At 45.5% G+C, this 5330-nt stretch overlaps 1 pseudogene; it reads left to right on the top strand.

Moving 5' to 3' along the window:
* Positions 1-3022, top strand: part of LOC101567674 — a 27503-nt pseudogene extending 24481 nt beyond the window's left edge.
* The last annotated feature ends 2308 nt before the right edge of the window (positions 3023-5330 follow it).

A 5330-nucleotide genomic window follows, 5' to 3' on the forward strand; every position in this document is an offset into this window, starting at 1 on the left:
TACTCCTAGGACTCTTCAGTGAAATTGAAAAGGAAGCAACATGCCCAAAATCATTCCTGGAGGCAAGTATTATGCTGATACCAACACTGGAGACATTCAACTAAAAAAGAAAATTACAGGCCAATCTCTCTCATTGACATAGATGCAAAAATCCTCAATAAAATCCTAGCAAATAGAATGTAGCAAATCATCAAGAAGATTATATATCATGACCAGGTAGGATTCATCCTAGGGATGCAAGGATGGTTCACCATATGGAAATCTAGAAATGTAATACACAGTATCAATAGAACCAAAAACCACATGATCACTCAATAAATATGTAAAAGGTTTTTGACAAAGTCCATCACTCATTCATGACTAATGCTTTACAGAAAATTGGAACAGCCAGCCTCTACCCCAATCTGATAAAAGCCAACTATGACAAACCAACAGACAAAATGACTACAAATGGAGAAAAATCTAAAAGATTTTACTCTAAAATCAAATACAAGACAAGGATGTGCTTTATCACCACTCTTATTCAATATATAATTTTATTTGGCCACTCCCTGCTCTCTCTGCTCTTTGCCACCACTGTGAAAGTTTGTTCTCTGTCATGTGCCACTCTGCCTTGGAGCCAGCTGAGTATGAACTGAAACCTCCACTAACTTGCTGGGGATTGAACCCAGGGCCTTGTGTATGCCAGAAGAGGTTTCATAACAGTGACTATACAGTCCAGAAGACCATTGGGAATTAGTCAGACAACTGGTGCACAAGTGTTTCAGGTCAAAAGAGCAGCGTATCCAGGACAAGAATATATTGTGCATTTGAGGAAACTGCACATAGCTTTGTGTGTCCACATTATCCAGGTTTCCCAGCCTCAGCCTCACCATGTGCATAGGGAGGCTATTCCGGTCCTCAGACCTCCAGTGGGCATGAAAAGCGGCCTTCCTGAGGGGCATCCGGGGCAGGCGGCAAGGAGCCCACCGATGGACACATTCTGGAGGCAGTGCCTAGTGAGCGGTGATTTTCGACATGAGCAGTGTTCTCATCCCTTCCCCAGGGAGAGTAGCTGCTGAACAGGAGTTGTGGAACTGTATTCCTGCTGGAATTGTATTGAAGGTCTTGGCCAAAGTTGGTGAAAGTGGACCCTGGATGAGATTTATGAGAGGAGAGATAACAATATGAGATTTCTTACAAGAATTTGGAACACTTTCTTCTGAAATATCTAAGACCTCAGTGCCTGTGGATGCCTTTTTCTCTCTGGTGACCAGTGAGCAAACGGCACGGCAGTTCCCGAGGATGACCAAGGCCATCGCTTGTATTCGGGCAAAGGCCTTCCAGACTGCAGTTCTCACCAACGATTTCTGTCTTGCCAATGGGAAAAGCTTTTTTCCGCTGCACCAGAGTCAGTTTGACGTGGTGGTGGAGTCCTGCTTGGAAGGAGTCTGTAAGCCAGACCCGAGGATATACCAACTCTGCCTGGAGCGCCTCAGCCAGCAGTCCTCCAAGTCCATCTTTCTTGATGATCTGGGACCAAATCTAAAAGCAGCTGCCAGCCTTGGCATTCACACCATTAAGGTCAGTAACCCAGAGACTGCAGTGAAGGAATTAGTCTCTTCTGGGTTTTCCACTGCACTTGGGAGTTTCCAACACTTGTCCTGTGAGGAAGAACATGGAAATCCCAAAGGATGCCCTGCAGAAGTACCTCAAAGGCTTACTGGGGACCCAAACAACAGGCCCGGTGGATCTCCTTCAGTTTGACCATGGCCAATCAAATCCCACTTACCACATCAGGCTGGGCAGTCATCAGATGGCCCTGAGGAAGAAACCCCCAGGGACTCTGTTGCCATCTGCCCATGCAGTAGAAAGGGAGTTCAGGATCATGAAAGCCCTTGCAAACGCTGGAGTACCTGTCCCGAGAGTTCTCAACCTTTGTGAAGACTCAAGTGTCATCGGCACACCCTTCTATGTGATGGAGTACTGCTCAGGCCTCATCCACAAAGACCCCTCTCTGCCAGGCTTGGAGCCCAGCCAGAGGCGAGCCGTGTATGCTGCCATGAACCGGTGCTCTGACAGATCCACAGTGTGGACTTCCAGGCAGCAGGCCTGGATGGCTATGGGAAGCAAGGGGACTATCTTCCTCACCAGGTACAAACCTGGACAAAGCAGTACCGAGCCGCAGAAACCAGCACCATCCCAGCGATGGAGAGGCTCATCCAGTGGCTACCTCTCCATCTTCCCAAGCAGCAGAGGACCGCAGTGGTACATGGGGACTTCAGGCTTGACAGCCTGCTCTTCCATCTGGAAAAGGCTGAGGTGCTTGCTGTCCTTGACTGGGAGCTTCCTGCCTTAGGCGACCCCCTTGCCGATGTGGCCTACAGCTGCCTGGCTCACTCCCTGCCATCCAGTTTTCCCCTGCTGAACGGTGTCAGTGACCAGGACTTGACACAGCTGGGCATCCCTGCTGCTGAGGAGTGTTCAGGATGCACTGCCTTCACATGGACACGGCCCCTGCCGAGAGCTGGAACTTCCACATGGCATGCTCCTTCTTCCGCGTGGCTGTAGTCCTACAAGGAGTCTACAAGCGACCGCTCAAAGGGCAGGCAAGCTCAGCCAATGCTGAGCAAAGTGGAAAGCTGGCTGAATTCATTTCTAACCTGGCTTGGGATTTTGCAACTAAAGAAAGATTCCGGGTTTTCAAAGAGATGTCAGCTGCTAAACCGATGACGAGGTCCTGCCACGCTCTGGCTGGTCCACGACGCTGCTGAGGCCTGCAGGCACGAGAAGCTATAGCTCTGTCCCGGGAGCGCCCGGCTCACGCCCCACGGGAGCCCTGGTCTTCTCGGTACAGGGCCTCTCCGCACACGTCAGAGCCGTACGACCGGCTGCAGCAGTTTATGGCACAGCATGTGTCCCCCTGGAGCCAGAGCTGCAGGCACACCAGGCCTCCGGGGACAAGTGGACCCCGTCCCTGCTGACAGAAGACCTCAAGGTCAGGCAGCCTGTGAGAGAGGCGGGGTGTCCTTGTTAACATGGCCAACCCCACATGTCTCCCACATCTGTATGTTGGTGCCGGGGGAGTCAGGTGGACTGAGAGAACTGTTTAGGCTTTGCACCATCACTTGAAAGAGCCAGCTCCCCATCATCCAGTTATTGGTGTGTGGTTTGTTTGTGAGACACAGTCTTGCTAAGTAGTCCAGGCTGGGGCTGGCGAGACAGCTCAGTGGACTAAAGTGCCTGCTTAGGCAAGCACACAGGGACTAAGGTTTGATCCCCAGCACCACATGCCATGCCATGCGCACTGAGCTGAGCCGGCCAGAGTCTGGGCGTAGCGGCACATGCCTGTAATCGCAGCTCTGGGGAGGCTGAAAGCAGGAGGCTCATTGTAAGTCCAAGCTGCATAGTGAGACCCTGTAATCACCAAATACATTAAAAAATAAATAAAAGATAAAAATAATAATATTAATTTTATTTATTTATTTACTTAGTTATTTACTTATTTTTGTGGTACTGGGGATTGAACTCAGAACCCTGGGCTTGCCAGGCAGGCACTTATTCTACTGAGCTATGTTCCTAGCCCTTCCTATTCAATATAGTTCTGGAATCATTAACTAGGGCCATTAGAGAAAAGAGAGAGAAATAAAAGGAAAAAGAATAGGTAAAGAAAAAGTTAAATAATCATTATTTGCAGATGAGAGGATGATCTACTTGGGAGACCCAAAAAACTACACCATGAAGCTCCTAGAATTAATAAATTCAGTAGCATAGCAGAATACAAAGTCAATACCCCAAAGTCAATAGCATTCCTGTGTATGGATAACAAATTCACACAGAAAAAAATTAAAAAACAATACTCTTCACGATAGCATAACAAAAAATGAAATACTTATGAAGTAGTCTAACATAGGAAGCAAAAGATTTATACAATGAAAATTATGAACCTCTAAAAAAATGATCAAAGAGGATTTCAGAAAATGGAAAGATATTCCTTGCTCTTGGATAGGAAGAACCAACATTGTGAAAATGGCCATATTCCCAAAATCATCATACAGATTTAATGCAGTCCCTATCAAAATACCATCAATATACCTCACAGAGAAGACCTAGAATAGCAAAGGCAATCTTGGGAAACATAGGCAAGGCAGGAGGCATTATAATCCCTGACTTGAATTATATTACAAAGCTTCTGTGATGAAATCATCATGGTACTGGCAAGTAAACAGACCTGAGGATCAATATAATAGATTAGAAGGTGCAAATACACTTACCCATCTTATCTTTGACAAAGGGACGAGATTTTTTTTTTTTTTGGTGGAACCAGGGATTGAACTCAGGCCCTTGCGCTTAGCAGGGAAGCGCTTGTTCCACTGAGCCATCTCCCCGGTGGGGCCAGATATGTTTGATGGAAGAAAAACAGCCTCTTTAACAAATGGTACTAGAGAAACTGGCTCTCCACATGCTGAAAAATAAAACGACCTGGGTCTATTACCATGCACTAAATGAAAGTAAAAATGGATTAATGATCTAAACATTAAAACAGACATGAAAGCTCTTGGAAGAGAAAGTAGGTGGAAATCTTGAAGACATAGGAGTAGGTAGGCAGTTCATGAAGAAAAACCAAACTGCACAGGAAATACTGCAAAGAATCAACAACTGGGATCTCATCTTATTTAGAAGTTTCTGAATGTCAAAAGAAATCACTAACAGAGTGAAGAGACAACCCAACTGGGAAAAAAAATCATAACCAACAATCACTCAGACAAAGGACTTGTATCTAAATTATATAAAGAACTAATAAATATTCAACCCCAAAATTTAAAAGGCCCAATCCAAAAATGAGCATGTGAAACGAACACACACTTCTCACAAGAAGAAATACAAGTAGCAAATAGGTACATAAAAAAATATTCCACAGCCCTGGCCAATCAAGAAATGCAAATTAAAACTGCACTGAGATACCATCTCACTCCAGAAAGAATGACTATTATAAAGAAATCAACTAATAACAAATGCTGGAGTGGCTGTGGGGATAAAGAAACCCTTCTCCACTGCTGGTGGGAATGCAGACTGGTACAACCAATATGAAAGTCAGTGTGGAGACTCCTCCAAAAACTAGGACTGGAAATCCCATTCAATCCAGCTATACCCCTTCTGGGTATTTTCCCAAAAGAACTGAAAACATCATACCATAGTGACATATGTGCAACCATGTTTATAGCAGCACAATTTTTGCAGCCAAGTCTTGGAAACAAGCAAAATGCCCATCACTTAAGGAATGGATGAAAAAGATGTGGTATTTTTATACAATGGAGTACTACTCAGTTATAAAGAAAGGCAAACTTGAA

The sequence above is a fragment of the Octodon degus genome, unplaced genomic scaffold (assembly GCF_000260255.1).
Source record: "Octodon degus isolate 3935 unplaced genomic scaffold, OctDeg1.0 scaffold00007, whole genome shotgun sequence".
NCBI classification, from domain to species: Eukaryota; Metazoa; Chordata; class Mammalia; order Rodentia; family Octodontidae; genus Octodon; species Octodon degus.